General features: G+C 41.0%; 1 protein-coding gene across 18 annotated transcripts in view; it reads left to right on the forward strand.

The window, feature by feature from the left end:
* PDE4D (phosphodiesterase 4D) overlaps nucleotides 1-19,043 on the forward strand; it is a 1,371,041-nt gene that overhangs the window by 142,548 nt on the left and 1,209,450 nt on the right. Inside the window, exon 2 of one of the 18 annotated variants that reach the window (XM_023625252.2) lies at nucleotides 14,747-14,875. The gene's annotated coding sequence lies outside the window, so the exon portion shown is untranslated. 18 annotated transcript variants of the gene reach the window in all.

Here is a 19,043-nt window from a genome sequence, read left to right on the forward strand (position 1 = left end):
TTTAACAATTCTACTTTCTGTATCCTATTTAGTTACTTGTGGTTAGGAATTTGACGTCTAGAGTTAGGCTACTCGGCTAACTATTATAGAGGCTCTGCAACTTACTCTGTAAGATCCCTGGGGAAGGTACTTTGCATCTCTGTGCTTCAGGTTTCCTCATCTGTAAAATGGAGATAACAATACAACCTCAGATGGCTCTTCTCAGTACCAAATGAGTTAATTCATGTAATGTACTTAAAAACATGTCTGGCACAGAGTAAGTACTTAGCACCTTTTAGTGCCAGGAGTACTATTCGTTGGTGTTTTTTCTTTTTATTATTTGTTACTATTATTAAAAATTGGGGACAGCATGGTGTAAAGGAATAATGCTCGGACTAGAAAACAGAAGGCTAGGGGTCTGCTCTCAGCTTTTTTGTCAACTCTGTGGGCTTAGGCAAGTCCACTCATTTCTCTGAGTTCAGTTTCTTTATCTGTAAAAGATGGAGGTTGGAATAGGAAATCTTTGCCAGCCTTGATTTTAAAATGCTGGAAGCTTACCTTTTGTTTGGGAGTAGCTGGTTTACACAGCTGATGTTTTTCCCTGAGGGAACGACAAGTGGGCAAAAAGAGGAAATCTGAAGACATTTCCACTAGACAAATTCTTTCTGGAAAGTAAGACCAATTTTTTGTTTATTTTCATGTAATTCCTTTATTGGGCTGAAATACATAAATCAATTGCTTGTGTTATATTCAGATGCCTGATCTTTTCTTTTTGAGTGTACTTTATATTTGGAATAAATCCAGTTATTTCTCATTTTTTTCCCTTTTTTCATACCTCTTAAAATTTTTTTCATGCATCCATTTCATTTGCTGATGCTATAATCTGTACAAAAACAACTCACTTTATTCTTTTAGATTTTAAACATGACACGTGTAAATAGAATAATAATTTTATAATGTGGTGTTTTCTTGTATCTTAACACATTTTTGAGATCTGAAATTTGGTCTCTGTTCTTATTCTGCACTTATTCCAATGAACTTTTCCTCTGCTGAGTTATTTCTCCTGTGTACACATGGGGGAGCTTTTGAGACACCGCTTTGAAGAGTTACACTTCTTTGATGAGTTTTTCATCAACTCCACTCTAAGATGATGGAGTGGAATTCTCCATCGTAGGGAGTGTAATAGGGCAAGACTGACTACAGAGCTGACTGAGATTTCCCCAGTGTTCACTGTCTAATGTGAGGCCCTAGAACCAAGTCAGAATTCTTCTGAAAGTAGTGATGTATGTGTATTCTCTAGCAAAAAAGGACGAAGTTAAAAAAAATGAGAAGGAAAATTTAAGACAGATCCAGTGTTTTCTGATGCTTCAGGATGAAGTAGATGGCCATAAATGTGGGGGGCTGTCTCTTCAGGTGAAATGAGGGGAAGTCAGACGGAAACTCTCACTTCCACAGCAACGTTACTTAAAGGAGCCTCTGAAATGGTCTCATATCCATTCTCCCATAGAAAAAGAAAAATCTAAAAGCATGATGGACTAGAAAACAAATCACTCCTGGAGGGAGTAGAAGCAAAAGTGAAAAGCTTGAGTTGAGTCTGACGCTCTTGGCCTCCAGCTCTGTTTGGTGTTTGAGGAAAATGCAGAAAAATAGAAAGTGCTGTGTTAAGTGAAAGGAAACCTCTATTTCACAGACCCTAAGCTGGATTTATCATTGTCTTTCTTTTGACCTCAATTTTTTGTGGTTACAAATGTAAATAAACATATAAAAATAGCCCTGGGTGGCAGCCCCATAGATGCATGAAGGAGTATCATGAATGACTGGGACTTCCCTCTGCCGCAATTTATTTGGAATTATCAGTGGTTATCACAGTCATGTCTGAATGTTTTGTTCAGGAGACAAGATTTTAAATGCACTTGAGGGGCCAGCCTGGTGGTGCAGCAGTTGTTTGCACGTTCCGCTTTGGCGGCCTGTGGTTCGCGGGTTTGGATCCCGGGTGCGGACATGGCACTGCTTGGCAAGCCATGCTGTGGTAGGCGTCCCACATATAAAGTAGAGGAAGATGGGCATGGATGTTAGCTCAGGGCCAGTCTTCCTCAGCAAAAAGAGGAGGATTGGCAGCAGATGTTAGCTCAGGGCTAATCTTCCTCACAAAAAAAAAATAATAAAATAAATAAATGCGCTTGAAAATGAAGATTCTATGAGAAAATAAATACTGCTAATTTTTATATATAAGAAATCTATTTTTTATGTATTTAGATTTATATATTTACAAGTGACTATATATCAACAAAAACTCTTTAGCAGTCATTTCCTTATGTAAGGTCTATGGTATAACTGGATTAATGTAAATTTATATGAAATTAAATAGATCATTCTTTATGATGAGTTGGGGAATAGGTAGAAATTGTCTCCTTCTCACTGGTTTTTTTTTCTCCCAAGACAGCCAAGTTATATCCTCTGTAGTTGGTGTTCAGTTCCTTGCTGTTCCTTTTCTCTAATCTTTTCCTTGGCAGTCTCATTCATTCTCATGGTTTCAACCATTAACTCTATTCCCATCCTGGGTTTCCATCATAGACTGCAGTTGTATATTCCCAATGCTCATTGCGCATTCCTACCTGGATATGGAAGTCAAGTTTAACAAGTCAACCACCAAACTTACCTCTGTTCCTCCACTTCCCTCCTCTGCCTCTTACTCCCAGTGCCCACCACCCGTCCATGCCCAGCTCAATAATTCCTTCTCACTTTCCTATTTCTGTTCTTGAACCACCATTTTTTGAGCCACCTGGGCTTGAAAATTTGGGGTCATTTTTGACACTCACCTGTCTCATGTTCTGTGCTGTGTCAGGAGTCCCCAAGACTACCCTCTGGCTTGATGGCTTGCTAAAAGAACTCATGGGACTCAGAGAAGCTGTTATATTCATGGTTATGGTTTGTTGCAGTGAAAGGATACCGATTAAAATGAGAAAAGGGAAAGGTGCATGGGGCAAAGTCCAGGAGAAACCAGGTGCAAGCACCAAAAGTTCTTTCCCAGCGGAGTTGCACGGAGGTGCTTAATTCTCTGAGCAATGACGTGTGACAACACTTGCAAAGTATTGCCAACCAGGGAAGCTCACCTGAGCCTTAGTGTCCTGGGATTTTATTGGGGGTCAATCACATGGGCATGCAGTGCCAGCATGACTTACTTCAGCTACTCAGACTCCAGATCCCTGGGGAAAAAACAAACATCCCCCATAAATCACATTGTTAACATAAACTGATCAAACTGGTACCATATGGCCCAAGGCCTCAGACATACAACGCTATTACCAGGCAGAGTATTCTAAGGGCTCAGAGCTCGTCTCCCAGGAACTGGGCAAGTGCCAGTCCTAACAACAGGTCTTTTTTGAGAATGTTTAGGGTTTGAGCAACCCAGGCCTGCTGAGTTAACCTTACATGCACATATAGTCACACTAAGCTTTATTGGTTGTTGGAAGAAATTGGTAAGAGCATATACTGTGGTGTTAAACAGATATGTGTTTGAGTTCTAGCTGCATGAGGATTAAATGAGATGTGGCTAACATAATGGTGGGCACAGAAATACTAAATGAATGTTAGATGATTTTTTTTTTATTATTGTGATTATTGTTTTCTCTGCCTCTTCTTAGCTAATACTACTTCTGTCTATTAAGTCTAAGAGCTTATTGCTTTCCCCTTTATGCATTAGCTGCCCATGTCAGTGAACTTAGAATAAGTTATGCTTCACTAACAAACAATACCCAAATATGAGCAGTTTACAAAAACAAATGAGTATTTCTTGATCCTGGTACTTGCTCGTCAGGAGTTGCCTGCAGCTTTGTTCTGTATTGTCATTCTGAGACCCAGTCAGAAGGAGCAGCCCAAATGTGCAATATTGTGGCAAAATAAAGGAGCATATGATGGAACAATACGATGGCTCTTAACACTTTGCTTGTAAGTGGCACATAGTTTGTCTATTCCCATTTTATTGTCTAAAGAAAGCCACATAGCCAGGCCCGAGGTTAATGGATTAGGGGTACGTAATAGTCCCTTGGTGGGTGGTGGTGAATATTTGGACAGTAATGTACTCTATCAACTTCCTATCTGGCCTCTCTGCCTCCACGTTCCCTCTATCCCTGACACACTTCAATCCATCCTGTTACTATCACCAAGTCTTTATCCCCAAAGCTCAGTGGTGGGCAAATTATTTCCCTTCCCTAAAACTGCTTTAATTCATGGTCTTCTATTGGCTAGTCCAGCAAACCCTCTTTTAAGCTCAATCACTCATAACTCTCCTATATTCCAGCGAAACCAGAACGTTCACCAGCACTGGGCACATTTTATCTTAGCATCTTTGACACCATTGCTTATGACATTCATTCGCTGAGAATGAAGACCCTTTTCTGAAGAAATCTACCATTTTATTCACCTTTAACTCCTCCACAGAGCCTAAATCCCTTAGCCATAGTCATGCCTGAAACACGTGATGAATGATTGGAGGAATAAATGTTGCCCCAGTGTTTCAAAGACATCCAAGAACTATTCAATGACCATAAGAGGCCAGGAAAGGGGTGCAGGGAGGCTGAAATGTAACCCATGTTTTGCTCACAAGCCAAGTCCTGAGGTGGGGTGTGGAGGAAGGGTGTCTTTCCTAATTCACACAAAAGAACTGAATGGTATAGCCATTCAGTGGCTTTCTTTCCGGGGTTATTTTATGTTAAAAGGAAACTTCCTATTTAGGACCTTTCTGTCCCAAAAGGACTATACATATGGAGGTCATCACAGAGAAGTAGGAGGAAAATGTTGTTTTGGCTCTGCTTTCATGAAATTTTGAAGTTCTAGGCCACTCAGTCACCCACCTACTCCGTATCCCTTGAATTTTGAATGTCGGTGACTCAGGACATCTTTATGAGATTGAGTCCTCATGCTGTTTTGGGCTTCATGAGAAGAAACCTACAGAATTTTGCAGTTTTTGCCCACCACAGTTTTAGTTACCTTGGGGGCAGCACTGCTTTTACTGGAGAAAATAACTCTTGAGGCCCAACATAGCAAGCTGAGAGTAAGGATGAAGAAAAGTAACTGGATTGATTCTTCTCGGTAAAAAGATGTGAAGGCCTGTTTCATGAAAATGTTCCTAAAAATAAAAACCAGACCCTGGCAATACAGCAAATAGCCAAAACAACTTCCTTGGTTGAGTGATTTTTAAGCTTCTTCCCTGGTTACAATTTTAAAAACTGCTCCAGAAAAAACTTGTTCCAAATTCAGTACTAAAGGGGAACACTACCTCTTAGCCAGCACAATAGTGAGGAGCAAAGGGAAAGGAGCGCAACAGTACTCCGATGGCCCAAGGCGGCGTAACTTGTACCTGGGACCTATGTCCACCTGGGAAATTCTTCAGCGCTGGGCCTGAGCTCACGGTCAGGCTCAGTAGAACAGCTTTAAAGCAGACAACACCACTGTGCGTGTTGTCAGCAACATGCTGTTTTTTCTTTTGTTTTTTTTTTGTTTTTAAACAATAGTTTACTTATGCTTCTATATTGTGTCAAAGGGATTAGGTTCTTAGATTGGTAAAGTAACAAAGCAAGCAGAGAAAAATCAGGATCGTTCGTGGTAAGGTATTAACTTCATCAGGAATGAGATGCTGAACAGCAAGACAGAGATGATTAGAGGATATTGAATGAAGGTAAACTGAGTAGGTAAACTTTTCAATCCTGACATTCAGAATCCTGGTATTAGAAGTAGTGTGAGGGGGCCGTCCTGGTGGCGCAGCAGTTAAGTGCGCACCTTCCGCCTCTGCAGCCTGGTTCGCTGGTTCGGATCCCGGGTGCGGACATGGCACCGCTTGGCAAGCCATGCTAAAGCCATATAAAGTGGGGGAAGATGGGCACGGATGTTAGCTCAGAGCCAGTCTTCCTCAGCAAAAAGAGGAAGATTGGCAGCAGATGTTAGCTCAGGGCTAATCGTCCTCAAAATAAATTAAAAAATAAATAAAATAAAATAAAATAAAATAGAAGTAGAGTGAGGAGCTAATTGGTCTATGGCTGGAAAGAGAGACCTGGCTTTGAATGATAGAGAAGATGAAGTTTGATCAACTCAAGACATGTCCCCTTCACTAGTGGGAAAATGAAAGGGCATTTGTGTTGTCATGAAATATTCTTACTAATTTAATGAAATACCAATTGTGGCATTTTGGGGTCACTGTCATTACCATGACACAACTGTTCACACTTCCTGTTTACGGGCTCCAAGACTGCTCCGAGGTTCCTTCATACACAACTTGGCAATCATGACTCAACCAGTGGGCAAAACGTTGTAGTCCTGTTCTAGAACTTGAAGGATCTTGTCACTGTTTCCAACTCTGAGCAGACTTTCTGCAACCAGGTCAAAATGAGATAGAATGTTGCCTCCATTGTCTGTACTGTATGTAGAAAAGAAGTTTGTATTTCTCACTGAGCACATCGTCCTTTTCAGAAATGGCTTTTCCTCCATAGTCTTATAAGATGCTACTGACTAATGTATTTTATGTGCTTTTGCTTCTTTTTTGTTTGCATGCGTTTTCTCCCTCTTTTCAGAATGATGAGTAGTCATTTAATTATCAAGGTAGACAGATTTGTGTCCTTAAGACCTCATTTAATGGGGAGTAATATAATGTAGTTCTGTGCCCTTGGTCTCCATAGGACTCGGCAAGTAGATGCCAAATTGTCTGTTTGAGTGGTCGCTTATGAGACTAAGCTGACAGATCGCTTTTATCTAGGCCTGAGTTGGTCCCCCTGTCTGCTGTGGCTGGTGAACAATATTGAGTCAGATTTTGAAGCTGATAACTTTCCCTCAATGCTCCACACAGATTCTATTTCTTTAAATGGTTAAAGTTGAACAGTTCTTCAGTTCATTGATGCTATTGATGGCAGTAATAATAAAGAGGACTATTACTCTGAAGGGGCCAGTCACTGATGCTTGTTCATTCATTTATTCTGGAATGTTTGAGTGCCTACTGTGTGCTGGGCATTGTGCTAGATACTGGAGGTTCACTAGTGGGGTCCAAGTCAGGTATAGTCTTTGTCCTCATAGTATTTAAAATAGATATAATCTACTGGGGGAATACAGAAATAATCAGGCAGTTATAATGTATTGTGATGAGTACTATGATGGGGAAGCACAGTGAGCACATTTAACAAGATTTAGTTGCCTGTACGCGCCAGGAAATGTGTTAAATGCTGAGTTTACAGTTAACTAACAAAATAGACATTGCCCCTGCCATCATGACACTTATTGGATAAAGCTGGTGTTGATTGAATAATTGTGTAAACACATGTGTGTGATATTGCTGTAAAGAAAAGCATGGGTTATGATGAGAGAATCTGTTAGGTGATCCGGTTTAGACTGTGTTCCGGGAACGTGAATCTGAGGAGACATTTAGGCTGAGACTTAAGGTATGACTAGGAGCTAGTCACCTGCAGCAGGGGAGGCTAAGGGCTCCATGTGGAAAGAATATCATGTGCTAGGTCTGAGGCAAGCAAGAGCATGAAGATTCCCACAGCAGAATGTGGTGGTTAAGTATTGTGTGCAGTGAGGGCTAAGAGCAGAGAGAGAGGCACTAGGGGTTAGGCTGGAGGGTGACCAGGTCAGATCAAAAGGAGACTTCTTCAGCCACAGGGAGCAGATGTGGTCAGATTTATAGCTTTAGAAACTCACTGTGGCTGCAGTAATGGATTGAGTTGTGGGACAAGTTAGGAGGCTGTTGCAGGAACATAGATGAAGAAATTCAGTATGGAGTACTGTTAGCACTGTGGGTTCTGGGGCCACGTGCCTGGGCTTGAATCAAGCCTCTGTCACTCAACAGCTGGACAGCTCCGAGCAGTCTCTGTGGGCTTCTGTGCTTGCTTCTGTAAAATAAGGACCATAATACCCATGCCTATCTCATTGGGTTGCCGTGGCTTAACCACCGTTTAGTGCTCAGGGCAGTTTGTGGCACAGCACTGTGTTTTGTTCAGGCTGTGCTCTGCAAAAAGGCTTGTGGTTAAAGGGGCCAGTGCAGGGCAGAACATGCTCCCAGCTATTGAGCTTTGTGCCCTGGAGGGGGCTTCCTCATCTGGGAGTAGGGAATGCCTTTTGTAATTCATCCATCAAAAAGGGGCTTCTGTTTGTAATCCAAACAAAGCCATCTTACATGGCTAGCAGCAGACCTCCCACATATTAAGTACTCAATAAATGTTATCTGCTATTAATGGCTGTATAACTTTGTGCATATTATTGAACCTTCCATGCCTATTTTCTTATCCATAAAACAAAGTAATAATGGTCCCCACATAATTGAATTGACTATAAGAATTAATGAGTTAAAACATGCAAAACACTTAAAATAGTGCCTGGCATAAGTAAATATATGTATTAAAAAGAAAACTAGGGATAGAGAGCATTCATTCAATGAGATTTGTGAGCCAACTATGTGCCAGGCACAGAGCTGAAACTTGCAAGACAGAGACAGATATGGCCCCTGTCCTCATGGAGTAAACAAAAATTTACCCTGATAGTGAATTGAAACTATGATAAGTGTTATGAAAATGAAGTCTAGAGGATAAAGATAATTAGGAAGATTTGAGAAAGAGTTTAGAAATAGAAAAGACAAGATTCTGATTAGATATAGGAGTTGATTCTGGGAAGATTGTGGGCTCATGGAAATGTTTCAAGGAGGGCGAGTCAGCCATGTGGGCCAACTTCAGAGGTACACTCATAAGGTTGAACTGGATTACCTAGCTAACTTTGTGTATGATTTAAGAAATGAATTCAGATGTAAATGAAAATGCACAATAATATATTTAGACTTTATTTGGTACACTGAAAAATTCCCTAAAGGCTATGCAGAGAAAAACACATATACTCAACTGATTTTAAATATATTATATAACTTGTGAGATTTGTTACTTAAAGATTTCAAGTAGCAAATGAAGTCTGGATCCCAGCTCATTATAGACATTTAAAGATTGGATTTGAATTATCACCATTTTTTTCCTTCGTAAACTCTAAACAATGCCCTGATTGTCTATTTGGAGAAGACGTAAGTTAAAGCATCCCATGTGATTTTGCTGCCTTTGTCCTGTTTAATTCTGATAGTGTCGTGGATGAGTCAGATGACCTTCCCTGGGCAATTTATAAAACACTGTCTAGAGAGAACATGGTGGAATATTCATGGGCACCTTCAGTAGTTTAGGATTACTCTCAGACCACATTATTATTCAGAGCTTTGCTGAGGGCTTAGAGTACCCTAGGCAACACAGAAGTTCTTTTGATATGCTCCTTAGTATTTCCTCTTTTTTTAATCCCCGGGTGGAATTGCACCTGGATCCATAGCTGGTGTCATTCCTTTTTGCCCTCCTTTCCCTCCTTCTTTCTTCCTGACACCTTATAAAGATGATGATGTTTGGGGAAGCGAGCAAAAAGTGCTATAGGAATTTATTGGCCTGCAGGAGAAAACTTCTTTGCTTTGCCATGGAGTGCTATAATATTAATTATGAGTTGTTTGTGTTTTGGAGGCTTATTTTTGTTTTGTTTTTGAGCTGAAGGAAAACCTGTAGCAGCACCATTAAGTAGATCAACAATCCTGGCTCAACTGTATTTTTCAAGGAAAGAAAGGCTTGCTGCCAGTGTTGGGGCTGCGGTAGGTAGAATAATGGCCCTCCACTTCCCAAGATGTTCAAGTCCTGGGCCCTGGAAACTGTGAATATGTTATGTTACCTGGCAAGGGGGAGTTAAGGTTGTAGATGGAATTAAGGTTGCTAACATGATGACTTTGAGATGGGGAAATTATCCTGATTATCTGGATGGGCCCAATGTAATCACAAGGGTCCTCAAGAGTGGAAGAGGGAGGCAAGGGGGTAAGCGTAAGAATGATGCAGCATGACAAAGACTCAACTAGTCACTACTGGCTTTGAAGGTGGAGAAAGCGGGCCATGAGCCAAAGACTAAGAGCAGCCTTTAGAAGCTAAAAAAGGCAAGAAAATGGATTATTCTCTAGAGCCTCCAGAAATGAATGCAGGTCTTCCAACTCTGATTTAGGCCAGCAAGACCCATTCTGGACCTCTGATGTCTATGACTGAAAGATAATATGTTAGTATTGTTTTAAGTCACTAAGTTTGTGATAATTTGTTACAGTGGCAAACTAATGAGGCCTGACAATTGCAAGTTGTAAGAATCTGGAGAACAGGAGGGCTATGTTTGTAAAAGAAACAATGTTAAATACATTACAAGTGTTCTGTAAATCTTAGACAATTGGTAAGAATCTAGAGAAGAGGTAGCAAGCTAACAAAACCATCAATGTCTAGGGAGGTGGTGTAAATAAGGGAGACAGGCCTGGTGGAAGAGAATAGGGAGGGGAGGGGAGTGTGGCAGACCAGAGAGTTCATGGTCAGACTTGGGAGGGCAGTGGCTGCTCAGTTCCAGGTGACTGTAGGCATGAGGAAATATGAGCACTATTGCTCAATTTTTCCAGTCTTTTTGAAAGAAGCCCAAATTTTGGAATTTTAATGTGAATTATCCTAATATTTAACTCTAGAGAGTCTAAATAAAAACTAGCAACTAACTAATCAAACCCTATGCTGCCTAAACACGTGCACAGCTGGATGGAGATGGCCTGTGAGCCTGTATTCTGAGATGGCCATTCTAGAAGTGCAGTCACTCTGAGTGACTTATAATTCTCGAACTTCTGAGTATCACAGCCCCAGATCCTTTTTAGAGTGTAAGAAGCTGATTTAAGGAAGTTAATAATTAAACTAGTCAATGGTAAACATCAGGTTTCAAGTCTCAGTGTGTCTGATTGCAAAAGCCAAGTTTTTTTGTTTCTTACATCTTACTGCTTCTAAGTTAAAAGGAAGAGATTAATAATGGTGGAGAGATAAAAGGAGAAACGGAAGGAAAACAATTAATATTTACTGAACACGAAAAGCTTATCAGGCATTGAACCAGGAATTTTAAGCAAATTACTTTTTAATTCTCACAACAATTTTATGAGGTAAGCAATACTCTCGTTTTCTAGGTAGGAAATCTGAATCCAAGAGATGTCAGGTAACTTGCGCTTGGTCACATAGATAATAATGGGCAAAGGAAACTGAAAAGGACACATTTTTTCAGTGGTTAAGGGTTTTAGAGAGAAGGAGGAACAACACTCGCTCTGAGCTGGAGAGAAGAATGAAGTGGTAAGGACTCACCTGCAGGACCTTGTCTTTCTTGGTGCAAGTGGGCGGTAAGGGTATCTTGTCAGCTTAGGGGTAGGTTTATAAGGGCGGGGGTGGTGGTGTCAGATTGGTTACTTCCGGAGGGAAGAGGCTGGCCACCTGAGTGACGTGCATAGAGGATTGAGACATGAGGTGGAAATGATTGATGGACAGAGACAAAGGCCAACAGGTAGAATGGCTTTGAATGGAATGAGTACACGCTCCCTTGATTCTTAGGGTAGCATCTCTTATAAGCAGTAACCAGAGAGGAGTTGAATGACCAAGATTGGCCAATGACTTGGTAAAAGTTGAAAGATTAAGAAAGCTGGGTGGCTCAACTTCATTAGTCTGTAGGAAATTAAAATTAAATCCACAGTACCACATTGATACTATACCATGTCCATCAGAATGGCTAAAATCAAAAAGACTGACAATACCAATGAGAATCAGGGCAGCTGAAATGCTTATAGACTGCTGGTGAGAGTATAAATTGGTAGATTCACTTTGAAAAACTGTTTTCAGTATCTAAGAAAGCTGAACATAGGTAACAATCTATAGCCTAGCATTTCCATTCCTAGGTGTATGTCCAGTGAAAATATGTACATTTGAGTGCATGTGCAAGAATGCTCATAGTAGCATTATTTGTAATAGCAAAAATGAAAACAGCTCACTAATTTGTGATATAGTCACAAAATGAAATACTCTGTAGCAGTAAAGAGGAATGAACTATATAGTCTTACGCGATGTGGATGAATCTCAAAAATACAATGTTGAGAAAAGAAGCCAGACACAAAGCAGCACATGCATACACTTCCATTCACATAAAGCTTACGAACAGACCTACGGTATTAGAATTCAAGACCATGGTAGCTTTCAGGGAAGGAGGTGACTGAGACGGGACATTAGGCGCTAGGGTACTGCAGTGTTCTAATTCTTAAAATTTTGTTACATGGGTATGCTTACTGTGTGAAAATCCACTGTCCTTTTCTGTGCACATATTGTATTTCAATAGAGTATTAAGAGCAAAAAATGTAAGGCCTGGATGGCAGTCTAAAATCATGACAGGGCAGTATTGTAATTGCTGACGAGTGCAGCCAGGAGAAAGGATTGAATTATTGACTGTGTCCCCAATTAAAGTGGATGTGGCGGGCTGGGGGAAATTAGGGACATGTTGGTTGTGACGGGTGACGGAGAGTCACTACGTTTTGGGGTAATGGATGTGAATGACACCTTGTTATGACAAAGTCTGCTATGTAGCTGTTGTGGGATTGGAAATACAATATTGCGTCAGCTGGGCAGCTCTATCTGATGCTGTCTCATAAGATAAGTCAGCGAAGGCCATTCTCATAGTCCAGCATGGGAAGGAGTTAGTTGTTTAATTTAAAGTGGGTACAGAGGAGACCCTGACAACTCATTTCTTGACCTGTTAACTAGGCACTAGAACTCTGTACAGGGAAACTGAAGGCTGTATTATCATATTAAGCAAATTATATGCAATGTAAACAAAGCTTTTGCTACAGCTGTGAGCTTGAACTAGTGTTTCCTTGTCTATGGTCTCTTAGCAAAAGAAATGCAGCAGGTAGATAATAATGTAAACAGTTAAGTTCCCTACGTGGCTTTAGAAGGAAGGAGACAATTCATTCTTTCTTATGTGTTCACTCAAAGCACCTTTTTTTTCTCTTTCTCAGGAAACTAGATTTGGGATCTTTGTTTTAGTAAAGTCTATTCACTACCTAGGTATCTTGGTTAAAATAGAAAGGCCATTTGTCTCATGAATCAAAGGTTAAAAAAATGTTCTTAAAGAATTATATTAATATCCAAGATTGCTTTCCAAATATCGTGGTGACTGAGTCTGAGCAGTCATTATTACTGAGGTTGGTGGACAATTAAGATCAGGGTTGCATTTTCTATCCTCTTGTTGCTTCCTTCTCTTCTGGATTGATACGTGTTCTGTCTTTCCTTACATATTGTTGATTTCTGAAGTTTCATGAAGATAATTCTAAATAAGTTTCATTTATAATTTTTCCTTAGTTTTAGAGATTCTGTTGAATGTGGTCTGTGACATATTATTATGACACCTTCAATGGATTATAAATATTCCATTATACAGCACATACCTAAGAAGACCTTATAATTGATCATGCAAATTGGGACCTTTTGAGAATAAAAGGGGGTCCTATTAATAATTCTGCCGGGCAACAGATGTGAACCAGCATTGTCTGGGGCAAACTGGGAGGTCCAGTCGCTTTACTCAGAGCCCTGCTGGCAGGAATAAGCGTTGTGAAGGCTCTGTGCTGTTAGCGATGCTGCTTATCTGGCCCACCCACTCTGGACTGAGTGATTCACAGGCATTAACTCAGCTCAGTTCTCTCTCTAGTGATGAGAACTATAAGGCCTAATTACTAACAACATATATGATACTACGAGGCAGGTTTTGGATATTGCTTTCCAATGCCTCCCTATTGAAATCCTGGTGCAAACCTGTGACCAAATATCACTAACAGAATAGCCTCTATTCATGTCTGGCCTGATCTTTCTTTCTGATTTTCCTACTTTCACCTCTCAGAGTCTTAAGACTGTGAACAGAGAAGTCTTAGTCTTGTTAAACATAGGATCTTTTTTTTTTTTAATGACAAGGCTAAGAAGTCCTTATGGCATACAGTATGTTTGCTACTCATCCCTTATCCCTGGGCCTGGCTTCCCCCTGGTGGGACCCCCTGAATGTCCTGCCTTCCTCCTCCTTGGCTCTTGGATCAGCTAATTCACTCTTCTGTCTGTGCACTCTCTTCTCCATGGTGGGAGTTATTGGGAATCCAAGGGTTTAACCACACCCCACTCTCCTGTAGGCTTTGGACCACTGGAGACATAAAGACATAGAAGTCAGATGAGACTTCTTTAATACTGTTGCATCTTCATTATGGAGCTGGGCCTGGCTGGCTTCTCACCTCTTCCCCTTGGTAATAAACTTACCTCCTTGGTCACAAACCAAGCAGCTGGGCCTGCCCCTGTGGCTTTCAACAATGAGGACAGAAGAATGTCTGTGATTTCAAGCTGGTAGATCAAAGTGGAAGGGAGAGTGCTAAAGAAGAGGGGAGGAAGAATTACAGACACCTAGAAGGAGAAAGAAAAAGGCATGGAAAGAAAGAGAGGAGAGAGGAAGACAGACAGACAGAGAGCGAGAGGGAGCGAGTGGGCTGCAGCACTCAAGCAATGGAAGTACAGAGAGGAATGGAGGGAGGGGTGGAGGGAGGGAGGGAGAGAGGGAGGGAAAGAGGCCAACAATCAAGTAATTCTCTTCTCTACCCATGATGGAAAATGAATGAATGCTGGAGTAAAGGAAAGATACTTCCTCCTTAAAACCAACAGGTATTGGTGGTAATTCCTATTTTATGTGTTAAAGCAAGATTGTGGGGAGAGGGAGGAAAAAGACCCCCCCCCTCACCCCCGCCATGTCCTGCCACCACCACTCCCCCAGCACAGGTCATGATATACCCTGTGAAACTCGTTTAAGTACATCCTGAGACTGCAACCTCAAGAATGTTACTATTCAGCCATTTCTCATGCAGGGTCCTGGGGGCCGCAGTGAGACCCTGGACAACTGCAATGCCTTTCCCACATCATCACTAAGGAGTGTGAAGCTACACCTTTGTTACCTGTGAATTGCAAAACATCAGCTCTCAGTCTGCAGGAAAAGGGTACGACACCTTTTATTTTAGATAAAGAAAACTTTATTATTGTTGTTCTTATTTTATAAAAGGGACAATTGCACAAGCATGATGGAGAACCATTCTACGAAATATTTGCAGATGTATTATCCTTGGATAAAACCAGGGAATGGTAGAGGATCAAAGACATTTCCAGGAAATAGAATCAATTTCTTTTTCCATGATATTTCTTTCGTTCCCTCTGTCTATAAGAGCTGAAAGAGAACTCTCAGTGATGACATACCTAATTCACAGGTGCCTTCTCTGGAGCAGGCAGGGCTTTTCCTCCTTCTAGGGCAGGGTGGGGCAGTTATTTTAGTCCAAGTGAAGGCATGAGATCATGTGGGGCCTGGAGACGTAGCTCTGGTGGCTCCTCCAGAAGAGTGAAAGGGGCACTTGACGTGTGTGCTTCCAATGGGCTAGGAAGAAGTCAGTTTGGTGTTAAGAGCTTATTCTTCAGATTCAAATAGCACAGAAAGACTGTAATGACAAACATAGTGAGCCAGGGCATCGGGACTCCCACTGAAAGCCCAGGGTAACTGGGTCTTAGCGGGAGGGGAAACATGAAATTGAACGGTGAGATAGGACAGGAGAAATTTCAGATCAGTCAGACTGGCCCAACTTGTTGAAACTCATAGTCCACTAAGGAATAGGAAAGATGACCCAGACTGGGATATTTAGGATAAAAAAAAAAAAAAAGAAAAGAAAATGTATTTTCATAGTTTCCATTTGGTGTAGAATTCTTATTGATATAAAAATTCTTCTTGTAAATTACTTGTACCCCCCAACAAATAAGGAATTGGTTTTCCAAATAGACTGTGTATGTACCCATCTGGGATCTGTGTTCGTTAGGACAGAATGATCTCAGAGATCGGGCAGAGTGGTTTGGGCTTGGGTTTAATTTTCACCTCTCTTGGTCTCATGTGGCACTAACTTATTTCCCTTTTGCAAAGGTTCTAGAATCTGTTTCATGTGAGAGGTTAAAAACCCGGTGCACCAATAAGAAACGCCCAAATCTTCATATCCCCTTAATCACTTGACTTGTCAGGTGCCTCTCCTTGGATGAATTTCATGTACATATTGATGTCATCTGTGTTTTGTTTAAAGTCGACTTCCAGGGCTGTGATGCTGCATATATATGTGCAGATTATTCACTATACAAGTGGGCTGGGCTGCAGGGAGTGAGTGAGAGTGGAAAGGCAGCCATACTCTGCTTGCCAAGCCATGCCGTGTGATGTCAGTCTGTGTCAACCCAGAGGAAGGGGTCCTTTTTCCTGTGTTCCACAAAGGTGCCATAAGGGCTAGTAAGTGGCCTAGATTGACCATAAGGTCTCCTGTTTTGGAGGAGAGCAGGCAGAACTGATAGAATCTAGAGTTCTGGAAGTGGACAGATTCTTAGATAGTCTCCGTTACTTAAGTCTACTACTGAGTTTGGTTAATCAGAGGATTTTAAGTTCTAAGTTTAAGGAAGCCTTGGAACCTAAGCATGTTTGGTATGAAAGAGTGCTTGCTATAAAACTTCACTGTTTAGGGAAAATTGGTAATTTGGGACTACACTGAAATCTATCCTTCTATCCGTCTATCCATCCATCTATCTGATCTGTCTCTTTATTACCAAAGAGGGCTTGCACTGCTCATGCAGCTGTTGGAATTGAATGATGCAAGGAGGGATTACGAAACAATAGGGCAAGGTAGAGACCTGGCCAATGAAGCCTTTCCCCATCTGTGGCCACCGTCACCCTGAGGGGATTGTAGTCTTGCAGTAAAGCAAACATGCAGTTCCAGGGGCTTCAGATATTTTGACTTTTGCAAAAGGAACTGGAAATTGAGATGTGAAATCTCCTGATTTTTAAATACTGACAGCCAATTCAAATGTTTAAAAAACACTGTGCTAACATTGTGAGACTTGTCCCCAGTCGCTGCATGCCAATTTGGGAAAATTTATTGGTCACGTTAGGTGTTTGGGTGTCAGTTTGTGACCTCTCTCTCTAAGGGGTATATGTATGCCCTAAGGAAGGTGTCCTCTATTATCTTACAGGTGAATGGGAAGCTTCCCTACCTTTTAAAGTATAGGTATCATCCACTCATCCCTCTATCTTTTGGAGGAAAGGCGGTCACATTACTTGGATTATACAGAATAAACATTGTCGTTGGTCATTTAGAGAAATTATTATTAGCCCAACTGCTTCCTGATTATGTGAAGTGTGTCTATCAAGACTTTTCAACAGGGTCCTCCACGGGCTTACAAAGGAGTTTAGGCTTGGCAGCGAAAACAGAGCGCTGGGAAGGAAACATTTCTGCTTCTTGGGAATAGAGCCATTCTGTGTATATTGGTTTCGAGAGGAGGGATTTTGTAAAGCAAGCCACTTTAATCTACATTTCTAAGAAATAGGAACCTTCTTGACAGAAATGCCACCTGTTTTAATGTCTGAGCACCAATGGCACTCTGCCAAGTTGAGAGCAAAGTTAGGAAATTTTAATCAAGCTGGCATCTCACAGAATTTATGAACATGCATGGTTCATAAATTTTATCTTTTTGCTTGAGGAAAAAATGACATTTCTCTGATTCCATGGCAGAAAACCTTTTAAGGTTTTGTGAAAGACTGTTAGGATCAGAATGAAACATGTTACAACATTCAATAATATTTTATGATATGTTTAATGTTTTACGTTTTATCATATGTTTTTATATAAATAATTTAATATTTTACAATACAGCTGATTTTTTTACAATGGCTTGCTAAGAAAATCCTGCACAGGCCCATGTAATGCTAGAACAGTCATGATAAAGCACATAGTCTCCCTAGCTTCAGGTTTTTCCCTCCTGTCCATCCTCCGCCGAGCCGCCGACAGTTATCTTCTGATAGATCCTGGCTTGGGTGACACATCACGCTGGCAGCATAAGAATTTAGGAAGTAGCTCAACAGGACACCCCAGTTTGGATGCCCTTCCTGAAAAGGCGTGTGCATGTTCCTCCTGGGTCTGTTGGCTACTGGCAAGTGTGAGCCTTGGAGCCCTAATGAGAATTGGAAACTCAGGAATTCTCTACCCCAGACTTAGGGAAGATCACCGAGCTTTCCCTGTAGGACTAGTAGAACTAGCATTCTATTGTGAAAGTTGAAAAGTTTGACCAATTTTCTCAGACTGTTGGATTGATATTTGTGTATCTATAACTTAATGTCACTTTTCCATTTAACGTCCTCCAGTAGCTTCTCATTGGATTTGGAGTAAAATCCAAGATCTTTTCCTTGAACTACATGGCTCATTTTGAGCTGGCCTCTGCCTTCCTCTTCTGCCTCGTCTCCAACTACTCAGGCCTTCTTTCTCTTCTTTAAATAGGCTAAGCTCTTTCTTGCTTCAGGCTCCTTGTTGAAACTGCTGGTCTCTCTTTCTGGATGATCTAGGTGATCTTCCTCAGATCTTTGGCTTCTTTTAATTTGGGCTTTGACTCAAATTTGACTTTCTTGGAGAGGTTTCCTTTGGTGACCCCACCTCCACCAGCACTCTGTCCCATCACACCGTTTCATTTTCTTCATAGCACTTATTTGAATGAATCTTATTTATTATTTGCCTCTCCATTAAAATGTAAGCCTCACAAGACTAAGACCCTCTCTACTGTACTTTATTGTTATATTTTCAGAATTTAGGACAGCACCTAGCATGAAGTCAGTGCTCGAAAGTATTTGTTGTGTGAATTACAATTTGCCCCCATTCAACGGCTTTACCTGCAATCTGTTTTACTCTTAATTGGAATATAATTTTGTTATTTGGCCGAGATGGGAAGAATAGGATTAGAGGTTGGTGAGGAAATGGGAAAATATGAGAATGGTGAAATTAGCTATGTGATTTGAGCAGTGAGTCAAAAGCATTGTCTTAAAAAAGAAGTGGATATACAGTCATGCATTGCATGATGACATTTTGGTCAAAAATAGACTTGCATATATGATGGTGATCCCATAAGACTAGTACCATAGAGCCCAGGTGTGTAGTGGGCTACACTATCTAGGTTTGTATAAGTGTCCTTTATGATGTTTGCACAATGACGAAGTTGCCTAATGATGCATTTCTCAGAAGGTATCCCCATCGTTAAGTCATGCATGACTGTATGATACTTAAAAGTCAGACTCTAATATAACTTTACAGTGGATGTAGTTGTGTA

Source organism: Equus caballus, chromosome 21, assembly GCF_041296265.1.
Source record: "Equus caballus isolate H_3958 breed thoroughbred chromosome 21, TB-T2T, whole genome shotgun sequence".
Taxonomy (NCBI): Eukaryota; Metazoa; Chordata; class Mammalia; order Perissodactyla; family Equidae; genus Equus; species Equus caballus.